Genomic DNA, 15,497 nt, shown 5'->3' on the forward strand with positions numbered 1-15,497 from the left:
CATTGGTACTGATATATTACAAAGTTCACTGATTCAGCAGTATAAGTCCAGTGCTACTGATATATTACAAAGTTCACTGATTCAGCAGTATAAGTCCAGTGGTACTGATATATTACAAAGTTCACTGATTCAGCAGTATAAGTCCAGTGGTACTGATATATTACAAAGTTCACTGATTCAGCAGTATAAGTCCAGTGGTACTGATATATTACAAAGTTCACTGATTCAGCAGTATAAGTCCAGTGGTACTGCTATTACAAAGTTCACTGATTCAGCAGTATAAGTCCAGTGCTACTGATATATTACAAAGTTCACTGATTCAGCAGTATAAGTCCAGTGGTACTGATATATTACAAAGTTCACTGATTCAGCAGTATAAGTCCAGTGGTACTGCTATTACAAAGTTCACTGATTCAGCAGTATAAGTCCAGTGGTACTGATATATTACAAGGTTCACTGATTCAGCAGTATAAGTCCAGTGGTACTGCTATTACAAAGTTCACTGATTCAGCAGTATAAGTCCAGTGGTACTGATATATTACAAAGTTCACTGATTCAGCAGTATAAGTCCAGTGGTACTGCTATTACAAAGTTCACTGATTCAGCACTATAAGTCCAGTGGTACTGATATATTACAAAGTTCACTGATTCAGCAGTATAAGTCTAGTGGTACTGCTTTTACAAAGTTCACTGATTCAGCAGTATAAGTCCAGTGGTACTGATATATTACAAAGTTCACTGATTCAGCAGTATAAGTCCAGTGGTACTGATATATTACAAAGTTCACTGATTCAGCAGTATAAGTCCAGTGGTACTGATATATTACAAAGTTCACTGATTCAGCAGTATAAGTCCAGTGGTACTGCTTTTACAAAGATTCAGCAGTATAAGTCCAGTGGTACTGATATATTACAAAGTTCACTGATTTAGCAGTATAAGTCCAGTGGTACTGATATATTACAAAGTTCACTGATTCAGCAGTATAAGTCCAGTGGTACTGCTACTACAAAGTTCACTGATTCAGCAGTATAAGTCCAGTGGTACTGCTTTTACAAAGATTCAGCAGTATAAGTCCAGTGGTACTGATATATTACAAAGTTCACTGATTCAGCAGTATAAGTCCAGTGGTACTGATATATTACAAAGTTCACTGATTCAGCAGTATAAGTCCAGTGGTACTGCTACTACAAAGTTCACTGATTCAGCAGTATAAGTCCAGTGGTACTGATATATTACAAAGTTCACTAATTCAGCAGTTTAAGTCCAGTTGTACTGATATATTACAAAGTTCACTGATTCAGCAGTATAAGTCCAGTGGTACTGATATATTACAAAGTTCACTGATTCAGCAGTATAAGTCCAGTGGTACTGATATATTACAAAGTTCCCTGATTCAGCAGTATAAGTCCAGTGGTACTGCTATATTTCAAAGTTCACTGATTCAGCAGTATAAGTCCAGTGGTACTCTCCTGTGCCGCATATCTTTTTTAAAGGCTTTGCCGAGTGTGTGTGGCTTAGGGGTACGTTCTCTTGTGCTACATATAATGGAAAACAAAAATTTGAACAATAAAGTAGGGAAAGATCAAGACCCACTTCCTCCTAGTGCTGAAGCTGCTGCCACTAGTCATGACATAGACGATGAAATGCCATCAACGTCGTCTGGCAAGCCCGATGTCCAATCTCCTAGTACAGGGCATGTAGAAACTAAAAATCATCTGAGGAGAAACGTAAAGTTGGCAATATGCTATTTACGACACGTAGTGGCAAGGAACGGCTTAGGTCCTGGCCCGTGTTCATGACTAGTGGTCCAGCTTCACCCAAGGATCTAAGCCCTCCTCCTCCCCCCCCACAAAAAAATTAAGAGAGTTATGCTGTCAGCAACAACAACAAAACAGCAAAGAACTCTGCCTTCTAAACAGATGACATCACAAATCCCCAAGGCGAGTCCAAGGGTGTTGGTGGTTGTGAAGCCTGACCGTCCCATCACTGTACGGGAAGAGGTGACTCCATCCAGCATTTGCAGCACGCCCTCTGCATATGCTGGAAGGATTACCCACAGTCCAGTTACAGATTTGGCTAATGAAGGTGTGAATGTTGTACACCGGGAGGAGGATATTGATGTAGCTGGTGCTGAGGAGGATGTTGATGATTATGATGCAGACAGATACCAAATTGCCTTTCTCAATTTCTATTTATATTCTAGATTATATAACGGCTGAATAGTTTTCTATTTTACTCCTATTTTACTCACTATTGATGCAGACAGATACCAAACTGCCTTTGTCCATTTCTTTGTATATTTGAATTTCTAGTTCTACAGTCTAGGCAGGCTGCTTTTTTTATATTCAACTACAAGTGTAGGGCGGGGGGGGGGGGGGCATAGATAGCCACCAAAGTAACGTGGTCCAAGCTTTTTTTTATCTTCAAAGTATTTACAAGCCTTGCAATCTAAATTAACTAGAGGTAGTGACGTGCTAGAACTCCACCCTCTATATGCTGCAGTGAATGGAGGAGCATCAAAAGGCCATTCAAGCCTACACAGCCACCTACGACATAGGAAAAGGAGTGGGGATGCGCCTGAGTCAAGCGCACTGGAGAATGATTTCTGTGTTGTGCAAGGTTCTGCAGCCATTTGAACTTGCCACACGAGAAGTCAGTTCCGACACTGCCAGTTTGAGTCAGGTGATTCCCCTGATCAGGCTTTTGCAGAAGCAGCTGGAGAACGTGAGGGAGGAGCTGGTACACCATTGCGATTCCACCAAGCATGTAGCTCTTGTGGATGAAGCCCTTCGTACGCTTTGCCAGGATCCGAGGGTGGTCAGTCTTTTAAAGTCAGAGGAATACATTCTGCCCACCGTTCTCGATCCTCGGTTTAAAGCGTATGTTGTGTCTCTGTTTCCGGCGGACACAAGTCTACAGCAGTGCAAAGACCTGCTGGTCAGGAGATTGTCCTCTGAAGAGGACCGTGACATTCCACCATCTCCACCTTCATTTTCATCACTGTTTGTGCAGTTCCAAAAAAGAGGAACTGCCATTTCTATTGCTACCTTCTTTCTTTCTATATTTTTTTTTAAAAAAAATAACTGACATTTATAGTACTATCTTCTCTCTTTCTATATTTTTTTTAAAAAAAAATAACTGACATTTAGTATTACCTTCTTTCTTTCTCTATTAAAAAAAAACCAAAAAAACTGCAATTTCTAGTACTACCTTCTTTCTTTCTATATTTAAAAAAAAAACAAACTGCCATTTCTAGTACTACCTTCTTTCTTTCTCTATTTAAAAGAAACTAAATAACTGCCATTTCTAGTACTACCTTCTTTATTTCTATATTTAAAACAAAAAAAAACTGTCATTTCTATTACTACGTTAATTGTTTGTGCAGTCACAAAAAAGAGGAACTGCGCCCTTAACTGCTATGTTGGTTTTAGACGTCCATCCGGTGTCCGCCATCTGTTCCCTGGAATTCAGACCAGTTGAGGTTTTTTTTTTATGATATTGTGGCCCCGGTATCAAATTGGGTACCGGGGTCACTCCACTACGCAGTCCAGATACTTGTTTGGTGGAATTCAGACCAGTTGAGTTTTTTTTTATTATATTGTGGGGACCACTCCACTACGCAGTCCAGATACTTGTTTGGTGGAATTCAGACCAGTTGAGGTTTTTTTTATTATATTGTGGGGACCACTCCACTACATAGTCCAGATACTTGTTTGGTGGAATTGAGACCAGTTGAGGTTTTTTTTTATTATATTGTGGTGACGACTCCACTACGCAGTCCAGATACTTGTTTGGTGGAATTGAGACCAGTTGAGGGTTTTTTTATTATATTGTGGGGACCACTCCACTACGCAGTCCAGATACTTGTTTGGTGGAATTGAGACCAGTTGAGGGTTTTTTTTATTATATTGTGGGGACCACTCCACTACGCAGTCCAGATACTTTTTTGGTAAAATTCAGACCAGTTGAGTTTTTTTTTTATTATATTGTGGGGACCACTCCGTCCACTAAGCAGTGCAGATACTTGTTTGGTGGAATTGAGACCAGTTGAGGTTTTTTTTTATTATATTGTGGGGACCACTCCACTACGCAGTCCAGATACTTTTTTGGTAAAATTCAGACCAGTTGAGGGTTTTTTTATTATATTGTGGGGACCACTCCGTCCACTACGCAGTGCAGATACTTGTTTGGTGGAATTGAGACCAGTTGAGTTTTTTTTTTATCTAATTGTGGGGACTACTCCGTCCACTACGCAGTGCAGATACTTGTTTGGTGGAATTGAGACCAGTTGAGTTTTTTTTTTATTATATTGTGGCCCTGGTATCAAATTGGGTACCGGGGCCACTCCACTACGCAGTCCAGATACTTGTTTGGTGGAATTCAGACCAGTTGAGGTTTTTTTTTATTATATTGTGGGGACCACTCCACTACGCAGTCCAGATACTTTTTTGGTGGAATTGAGACCAGTTGAGGGCTTTTTTATTATGTTGTGGGGACCACTCCACTATGCAGTCCAGATACTTGTTTGGTGGAATTGAGACCAGTTGAGGTTTTTTTTTAATATATTGTGGGGACCACTCCGTCCACTACGCAGTGCAGATACTTGTTTGGTGGAATTCAGACCAGTTGAGGTTTTTTTTTATTATATTGTGGGGACCACTCCACTACGCAGTCCAGATACTTGTTTGGTGGAATTCAGACCAGTTGAGGTTTTTTTTTATTATATTGTGGGGACCACTCCACTACGCAGTCCAGATACTTGTTTGGTGGAATTCAGACCAGTTGAGTTTTTTTTTTAATATATTGTGGGGACCACTCCGTCCACTACGCAGTGCAGATACTTGTTTGGTGGAATTGAGACCAGTTGAGTTTTTTTTTTATTATATTGTGGGGACCACTCCGTCCACTATGCAGTGCAGATACTTGTTTGGTGGAATTGAGACCAGTTGAGGGTTTTTTTATTATATTGTGGCCCCGGTATCAAATTGGGTACTGGGGCCACTCCACTACGCAGTCCAGATACTTGTTTGGTGGAATTCAGACCAGTTGAGTTTTTTTTTTATTATATTGTGGGGACCACTCCACTACGCAGTCCAGATACTTTTTTGGTGGAATTGAGACCAGTTGAGGTTTTTTTTATTATGTTGTGGGGACCACTCCACTACGCAGTCCAGATACTTGTTTGGTGGAATTGAGACCAGTTGAGGTTTTTTTTATTATATTGTGGGGACCACTCCGTCCACTATGCAGTGCAGATACTTGTTTGGTGGAATTCAGACCAGTTGAGGTTTTTTTTATTATATTGTGGGGACCACTCCACTACGCAGTCCAGATACTTGTTTGGTGGAATTGAGACCAGTTGAGGTTTTTTTTATTATATTGTGGGGACCACTCCATCCACTACGCAGTGCAGATACTTGTTTGGTGGAATTCAGACCAGTTGAGGTTTTTTTTTATTATATTGTGGGGACCACTCCACTACGCAGTCCAGATACTTTTTTGGTAAAATTCAGACCAGTTGAGGGTTTTTTTATTATATTGTGGGGACCACTCCGTCCACTACGCAGTGCAGATACTTGTTTGGTGGAATTGAGACCAGTTGAGTTTTTTTTTTATCTAATTGTGGGGACCACTCCGTCCACTACGCAGTGCAGATATTTGTTTGGTGGAATTGAGACCAGTTGAGTTTTTTTTTTATTATATTGTGGCCCTGGTATCAAATTGGGTACCGGGGCCACTCCACTACGCAGTCCAGATACTTGTTTGGTGGAATTCCGACCAGTTGAGGTTTTTTTTTATTATATTGTGGGGACCACTCCACTACGCAGTCCAGATACTTGTTTGGTGGAATTCAGACCAGTTGAGGTTTTTTTTTAATATATTGTGGGGACCACTCCGTCCACTACGCAGTGCAGATACTTGTTTGGTGGAATTGAGACCAGTTGAGTTTTTTTTTTATTATATTGTGGGGACCACTCCGTCCACTACGCAGTCCAGATACTTGTTTGGTGGAATTGAGACCAGTTGAGGGTTTTTTTATTATATTGTGGCCCCGGTATCAAATTGGGTACTGGGGCCACTCCACTACGCAGTCCAGATACTTGTTTGGTGGAATTCAGACCAGTTGAGTTTTTTTTTTATTATATTGTGGGGACCACTCCACTACGCAGTCCAGATACTTTTTTGGTGGAATTGAGACCAGTTGAGGTTTTTTTTATTATGTTGTGGGGACCACTCCACTACGCAGTCCAGATACTTGTTTGGTGGAATTGAGACCAGTTGAGGTTTTTTTTATTATATTGTGGGGACCACTCCGTCCACTATGCAGTGCAGATACTTGTTTGGTGGAATTCAGACCAGTTGAGGTTTTTTTTTATTATATTGTGGGGACCACTCCACTACGCAGTCCAGATACTTTTTTGGTGGAATTGAGACCAGTTGAGGTTTTTTTTATTATATTGTGGGGACCACTCCATCCACTACGCAGTGCAGATACTTGTTTGGTGGAATTCAGACCAGTTGAGGTTTTTTTTATTATATTGTGGGGACCACTCCACTACGCAGTCCAGATACTTGTTTGGTGGAATTGAGACCAGTTGAGTTTTTTTTTATTATATTGTGGGGACCACTCCGTCCACTACGCAGTCCAGATACTTGTTTGGTGGAATTCAGACCAGTTGATGTTTTTTTTTTATTATATTGTGGGGACCACTCCACTACGCAGTCCAGATACTTGTTTGGGGGAATTCAGACAAGTTGAGGTTTTTTTTATTATATTGTGGGGACCACTCCACTACGCAGTCCAGATACTTGTTTGGTGGAATTGAGACCAGTTGAGGTTTTTTTTATTATATTGTGGCCCCGGTATCAAATTGGGTACCGGGGCCACTCCACTACGCAGTCCAGATACTTGTTTGGTGGAATTCAGACCAGTTGAGGGTTTTTTTTTTAATATATTGTGGGGACCACTCCACTATGCAGTCCAGATACTTTTTTGGTGGAATTGAGACCAGTTGAGGGTGATATATTGTGGCCCCGGTACCAAATTGTGTACCGGGACCACTGCACTATGCAGTCCAGAAAGCTTCCTCTGTGAAACGTTTTTAACTAAAAACATTATTGTGAGGTGTGAGGTGTTCAGAATAGACTGGGAATTAGTGGAAATGATTGCTAATGAATGTTATTGAGGTTAATAATAGCGTAGGAGTGAAAATAAACCCCAAAAAATTGATTTTAACACTTTTTATGTTTTTTTTAAAATAAATCCGAATCCAAAACCTTAAATCCGAACCAAAACCTTTCGTCAGGTGTTTTGCGAAACAAATCCGAACCCAAAACCTCAAGCAAATCCGAATCCAAAACACAAAACACGAGACACCAAAAGTGGCCGGTGCACATCCCTATTATTATGGTGTATACAATTAGTGTAATGATACACAAGAAACAATTATGTTTTATTAATAAAAGCAAAACTCTCATTTACTACATTCCAAACAAATGGGATTAGTCTTTCTTTCAGCAGTCTGTATGGAAAATTACAAGTAATGTGAATAGACAGCCACTAATTAATTAAATTAATTGATCTAATATAGCCACAATACTAATGAATGAACTACTATAAGCTGGATGTCAATCAGCAAACAGCCATTCAGCAGCAAATAGTTAGTCCTGCTGACAGTCATCATCACATATATCTTCACCAGCCATCTAGCACTTCTTGACAGGAGTGTCTGCTTCAGCATCCGCCTCTGATTGAGTTGCAGTTATGTGAGTTTGCCCTTACTATACTTGGTCTGCATTTGCCAGCCCTTCCCTTCTCCATACCGCCTCTCTAGGAGTAAGGTGTCACATGAAAGGTACGCAAAATATAAGGATGTGTGAATACTATTTTATGTGTGCATGTGCAGCAGGAAAAAGCTCTAAATGGGCCTTATTAAAAAAAATATGATTAGAATGCTGTTGGGTACTAACAAAATGGGGTGCCCAAGGATTAAATATACAGTGAGATGTGTAGATGTATTCATTTAACTCTTATAAATATCAGCTTTGTAAACTAATTTAGATGACTGTTACATTGATGTGTTATCTTGTACGCAAGCTCCTTTCTTAACACTGAATAAGAGGAGTATTCTGAATAAGAGGTGCATTGTACAGTATATCAAGGCAACGGAAATAAACTATGCCTGATTATATAAACACATGACTGAAAAACACAGAATGTCACTAGAAAGGTTAAACAAAGGTTTTAATAAAAGTTGCAGGAAGGAATGTGCAAGCCAATAAATTAAAGTTACTGAAAGAAGAACAACTTTTAAGGAATATCATACATTAATTGTCCACAAGAGGTTCAACTTCTATACTCCCAAACTCGGACCCATCACAATATATAATATAGCAGCTCAATTCACCTACTCCCTAGTTCCTCTGGTTAGCCAATTCCTAGCTATTTTAACATTTTCTCACCTCTGCAAATGGCATCCCTCAGTTTAACCAAATGTCTAATAGCATTGTTCATAGGAAAAGTGTGGTAAAAGCTTTTCAGTTTTTCCAACCTCTTAATCCAGTGCTACAGAAAAATGAACAGACTAATAGAACTTGGACATTAGGCTGTACCAAGATTACTCCACTCAACCAACATCCATACCTTACAACATACCTGAAAGAAAAATCTGGAATAATAAGGTATCCCCCAATTCATCCAATTACAGACCAATCCTCCAAAACCATACCCATTAAATGGAAGGCTACTCCCCTTTCCTAATAGGTCATACCTTATTGGGTGGCCAAAATCTGAATTGTTGCCAGGTATGTCTTCCCGCACCTCTTGTTTATCATGCTTTTTGCCTGGTTATCTGTTGACCAATCAATATTATCCAAACTATTGCTCCTCACAACTGTTACACTTTTACATAATTCTACAAGCTACATGCTCCTTCTCTGGAGTTTATTAGAACAATAAACTTCCTCAACCCACATTCATATTACATCTTGTAGAAACATTGGATTGGACACACAGGGCCTAATGTAGAGTTGCATGTATTTTGTGTAAAAAATGCAGATGTAACATGCGTGCAAATAAAAATACATAATTATGTGTGTATGCTAACTTGCATGTAAAAACGGTGGTGTAGGCGGTATGCAGTACATTGATGCAATGTATTCCACATTTAAAATTTATGAAGAAACTTTGTTGGTTAGTTACTGAGAAGCCGGGAACCTTGCATTTGTGTTGCAGCTTCTTGCGGACCAAGTCAGCATTGTGTAAGTAGTATTTGTTAAAATTTCCATTGGATTACTGAAGATGATCGCCCCTGGATTTAGGTGTATAATAAAGGGATAAATGAGGGAGTATGGAAATATTATTTTTAAAATCTATATTTTATCACAGTGTTTGTGTTATTGTTTAACAGTATTTGTTTCCTGATGCAATACAGGTTCTAGCCGGCCCTGAATACCTTGTAACCATTTATAACTCCAACACCCACTGACTGGGGTGTTGTGAGGAGCCCTAGTGCTTTGGGCACCTGGCTGGTTTTTGTGCAGGCACAATTCCCTAGGGAATTCAGCCTAGTGCTGAACAGGCTGGGGCTGTGTGACATTATAACAGGATGACCCCATGCTGCAGCTTTCTGTATTATAGTGTCACCAGCCGATCCTGTCATAGCCTAGTGCTGGTAGTGCAGGAGCGCTCCCCGTTGCCAGGCAACGGGATGCTATTCTTAGCCCTCAGTCGGCGGTCTATGACATTCCTGACCACCGACCTATCATTCCCAGGGCCCTACTATATAACCTGACTGGCACCATTAGGGTGCCAGAGTATCAGGTCTATTTCCTGCCTCCAGCGTTCCCTTACATTTGCTTCTATTTCTACTGTATTGACCCAGCTTGTTTTGACTACCCTCCTGGATCCTGTTTCTGCTTGTGTTCTCTCCTGGTTTGACTTCGGCTTCCCTGACTCTTCTTGTGGATCTTCCTCGGTACTGCATTGTTCTATTGGCTAGACCCGGCTCGTCCTGACACCCCTCAGTGCTAATACACTGGTAACTGTCTTGGAGAACCGCGACCTGCGCACCTCTTGCAGCGAAGTCCAAACCTCCTTGCAGGGGTCTCTGGCAAAAACCGGGGGTGCGTTACACTCTGCGCCTCCCTGTACAGTTGAGCCAATACCAGTCAGTAGCTCCATCCAACTCACCATCCTGACACTGTAATTGACTTACATACCCTCTTCCCTCCCCCATTCTAAGGGGAAGATATATAGGGATGTGCACATACTAATTTTCTGTGCACCATGCACAGTACAAAGATGTGTAGTTTACATAAAGGAAAGGACTTAACTCTAACTATACAAGAGCCCTACAGTATTGTTCTAGCATTGCCAGAGTTAAATAGGGCAACTGTGGCCCCCCTGCAGCTGTGTACTTATAGCCAGTAACCTAATTTATTACTATCCATCACTGATAAAAAGAAAAAATATACTAGATCATCTATATAGTACAGAACATGCTAAAAGAAAAAATGCTATTTCTTATATATTTTTCTTCTCAAAGAATGATATCAGGCTTAACCACCCACATGACTAAAAAAGCTATTACAGGATAATGATTGAATGTTTGTATTTTTGAGACAAAATAAACACCTTATCAATTATGGATTGTTTGTCTTTGTGTTATAAATATTTAACTTCCTACTACCCAGGACTGTGTTTCTGTTTTGTTAGATATAAACACATCTTACATGGATATATCTATAATAACAGCAGATTGCAGATATGGGAGTTGGGACGGGTTGAAAATTGAGATATAATGCAGGTTAAAGATTATGAGGAAAGATACATATATATCGTACTCTAAAGCTATTAATGTTAGGATATACATTTAAAAATACTGCTAATATACTGTATATATTGTGAATGATCAAGAGACTTTGTGGTTTCACTGTTTATCAAAATAAATGCTATGATTGTCCAACATATAAAACGCAGTTGTTTGTAGTTCCTGAGTAATGGTGGGGAAGTTTTGTATCCAGGCTATAAAGGACAATTCATTCTGCACAAATAAACTCAAACTTGTTTGTCTGCACAGGGGCCACTTTTCACCCTCTCCATGTCAAAACGGATGCATTGGTGTTTTTATGGATTAAAATGCTAAGACTTCTACATTCCCCCAGTGTGTCCATCATAAGTCCTAAACTGAAGACTTGAGACGAGGCGTACTTTGGTGACCCTCTTCCATGTCTGTAGGATGGACCCCTCTATCTCGCAAGAATACAAAAATTCTCCAGACCTAAGTATGATCTAAGTAAAGACCAAATACATGCTGCACTGATATGAACACGGTTACTACGTTCTTGCATATGGACCTCCATAATGTTTCCTATTTTGTTATTCACTCAGGGATGAAAACAAAATTTCTTTGTCCTTCATGAAGTCAGACTACACAATTCAGTTCACTCCCTCTAATTGCTGCTCTCTGGTAATTAAATTACAAATACTTTGAACGGTGACACTTGTCTCCTATATTACTCCACTTTTCTTCCCTAGCTATAAATGGGAGGCAGTGGTGCATGCAGGGGGGTTTCTAAATCTCCAGAAACCCCCCCCCCCGTGCTAACTAAGTGGCCACCATAGCGGCACTATCCTATACAGCAGCCACAGCGCTGTCAAAGAAGCGCCCGCAGCACCGCCGTGGACGCTTCTTTGACAGCGCTGCGGCTGCTGTATAGGACAGCATTGCCGATATGGAGCTACTGCGCATGCGCGGGCGCATTCGCAGCAACTCTCTCTCGTGTTTTTTTTTTTGGGGGGGGGGAAACCCCCCCCCCCTGACAATCCTGCGTGCGCCCCTGGGAGGGGTGGACAGAGGCTCAGTTCATAAAACTCCCCTACTCCTTTTGTTTATAGAAATATTGTGGACTCTGCATGAATGGTGAAAACGGACATTTCCAAGGACACAGAAGTCCAGGGACATATCTTTAAAATCTATGACTGTTACTGGAAATTAGGGACAATTGGTAACTCTGAAGAATATTCTGTACATCAGGTATAGCATAGAGGTACCTGTGTGCCTAGGTTTTAAACACGAAAATCTGACCCTGCACGTCTGTAGAATTCTTTAGCTAGCTAGAAAGATAGTAAATAAATGTCATGTACTGTATCTATAGACTGCAAAATATCACATTACCAACAATTGATGCCTTGGGAAGGATTGATTAGAATGGAACTGTGAGTACAACATTATATGCCAAAAGAATGTGTGTGGAAAGAATTGCCTTTTAAAGGCAACGTGATAAATTAGAGGTAATTACAATTAATTGTTGCTAAAACAGATAACTCTTTATTGGGCATATTCAATTGTTGGCGTTATAGCCAAAAATCTCGCGGCGCGCGTCATTACGGTAATAGTGCGTGTAAATACCATTATTATGGTACTTTTCTCGCTGGATTTCAGCTCGCGGCTCAGGGATCTGCAAGTTGAAAAATCCGGCTTACTATTACCGTAATAACAGTAATAGTTTTAACGCCGCGGGCATATTCAACAATTGAATATGCCCCTATGAATTCAACTATGATTATGATTTTTATATGTGGTTTACTACTGAGTGTCCAAAATAATGTAAGTGAATAGGCCAGCTAGGCACTCACGGTACACTAAAGTATTCTCCACTTTGCCTGCAGCACTCACAAACATTAACAGTTGGTACAAGATAATGGAGTTCTGTGGAAGCACTCATAAAGGATGTAGTAACTTCACAATGATGTATTTGGCCGATCGTGTTTTCCCTAATAATGAAAATACGTATGCTGCCGTAGGGATAAAAAGGGGGGAGTGGTCCCAACCACTGAGTAGGAACATACAATGAAGATGGTAATCCCAGGCGTAATGTAGGGAAGTCAGGAAACACTGAGTTCAAAGAACCAGTGCATAGTGTAAAAGGACAAAGTATACAACCGAGTAATAATAAATTCTATGTATTGAACAATCAACAAACAAAGTCCAAGTGCACTGGATACATTGAAGTGATGCACGGATAGTGCTAACCATAGGTGGTCTCAAATGTTCGAGACAATGAGCTTAAAAACAAAGGACAATATACTTTATTCCAAATCTTGAGCTATAATGGCTCCCAATAGATTGTGTATAAAGAGTGAGTCCAGCAAATAAAGTATAGTCCATGTACTTGGCTGATGAACCCCAAACAGCTCCGTAATATTTGTTACAAAGTAAATATGGGCTGTGATAAGTCTTAAAACGGTGTGCCCTTGTAATAATGTTTCAGGCTATAAGCCTGAATGACAATGTTCGTCTCTGAGACCTACAATGATAGGGGAAATAGTTCTAATCAATCCTAGGCAGGTTGGTGTACAAAAAGTTGCATATCAGAAGAAAGTCCACAATTTAGAATGCCAAAAACACAAATAACACGGTGTGTAGTTAGGGACTAAATTCCAGTTTGTTATACAGGCATAGGATATTGCATACTGTTTGACTGCAGTGTTGGTTTAGCAGTACACTTAATGGAGACACATTCAAGACACTAAGGGGTCTATTTAATAAGTACCAGATTTTTGCCCCATAAAGTTTCATCTGTCATTACAACGATGACCGATGACCGTTCAGGACAACTTTACTAATAAAGTCATGTCGGGACAACGCGTCCAATGACTGTCCCTGTGTAGACTTTTCTACTGACTCTGGGTCTTGACCTGGAGTTTTATCAGTTGCCATTTGTGGCAAACAGCGCAGGCGAGAGCAGCAATGCTGCTTTTCTCATAGGATTCAATTGCTAACGCCACCTTTAGATGGTCAAGCTCTGAAAAGCTAAGGTTTTCGCAGCTTGAGAAAATTGTCTAGACCGCAGTCCCCATTAAGTATTATAGGGATTGCGGTTTAATGCGGTAATTTTCCTAATGCAGGAGATATCTTTGAAGAAAAAGCAGTTTCCATATGGTTTAGGGCTTCATAAATATGCCCCTAAAGCATGTACTGGATTACATACCAAGAATCCTGCACTATAGTGGATATGGAGGTTGTATTTAATAGCAGGCTCTCAAATGTGTCCAAAGTGTGGTAAAGTTGACCTAACATGTTTTGCCCAGTGTCCACAAGGTTTTATTTAATCTCTGCATTCTTCTTACTCTAATAAATTTTGTTTCTTAAATGATATCTGAAAACAATGTTGAATTGAGTTAATGCTTTGGATCTGTGTGAAACTTATATTTCCTTGATATTGTCCTAGAAAACACATCGAATGATAACAAGAACAACAGTAAACACAATGGACCTGTTTAATTAAGGATAGTAAAGCAAAATAAATTAGTAACTTTTCACCTGGGCAAAACCATGTTGCATTGGATGGGAGGTAAATTTACAACGTGGGAACAGATTTATAGTCGAATATGGTATGTCCTAAATTAAGTTCAGTGTGAAAATAAAGCTATCAAGTATTTGTGTGCTACATGTAAACAAAAGCCAGTATTTAACTTATGTGCAAAATAATAAGCTAATGTGCACCTCTTGATTTGTAGCATGGTTTTGTCCAAGAGAAAACTTACTCAATTTTTTTGACTTACTTTACATAATGAATCAGGCCCAATGTTTCCACAATGCTTGCATATTTAATTTATTTCAGTGAAAATATGACTGGACTTTCCCTATTTACTCACTGCAATACTATTTTTTCTTTTATCTTTTTAGATTCATTTAGATGCCTCTTGGTTTCCATCGACAGTTCATGGAAAATGTTTATTTTATTTTTGAGATTGACCAATTTTCTAGCATTGCATCCTAGAATTTGGCTGCTAGACTGTATGCCAGCATTACCCAGCTCTAGTCCTCTTGATCCCTCAACAAGTCATCCTTTGAGGATATTTTGTTAGTGGGATCCAGTTGGATAATTGTTAACCCAGACTCATCTGTGCATGACTCAAGAAACCCTCAATACATGACCTATTAGAGGGTTCTCGGGCACAGGAGTTGGGCAGCGCTGCTGTATACTATATCAGTTTATTTTGATTATGTCCAGTGGTCATGTCTTATTGCACAAGCACTATACTTTATATTATGTCTGTAAAGAATTCAATCTTATTTCATTAATGGGGATGAATGCATGTTGCTGTTTGCACAAGACATGTTTGCAGCTCAGCATTTACACCTTTGCGCACCTGATCATTCAGGTCCCTGGAACAGTAAATATGTATGCTCAAGTAATAAAACCCCTGAAGATGGGTCATTGCTCGGTAGTGGGCATTTTGAAAGCTGCAAAAGTGGCTGTCAACAAAGATGATGCCTCCTCTCCATCTCCACCTAATGCCAGCAGCACTGCCTTAACAATGGCTGACATACATACTCCCTTTGACAAACTTTTTAGTAACAAAGTCAGGTAATTGTTCAAGCTGACTTTTAAGTCAATCATATCATTCTCATAGGGGATTGCTGGTCTGGGAGTTCTGAAGGATACTTTTGGAATTCTTCCATGATTAAGTACTATATCATCATAAA

At 39.9% G+C, this 15,497-nt stretch overlaps 1 long non-coding RNA gene across 3 annotated transcripts in view; it reads left to right on the plus strand.

Moving 5' to 3' along the window:
• Positions 1-15,497, plus strand: part of LOC142151985 (uncharacterized) — a 68,928-nt gene that overhangs the window by 13,703 nt on the left and 39,728 nt on the right. The window lies entirely within an intron of this gene.

This window comes from Mixophyes fleayi, chromosome 4, assembly GCF_038048845.1.
Source record: "Mixophyes fleayi isolate aMixFle1 chromosome 4, aMixFle1.hap1, whole genome shotgun sequence".
Classification (NCBI taxonomy): domain Eukaryota; kingdom Metazoa; phylum Chordata; class Amphibia; order Anura; family Limnodynastidae; genus Mixophyes; species Mixophyes fleayi.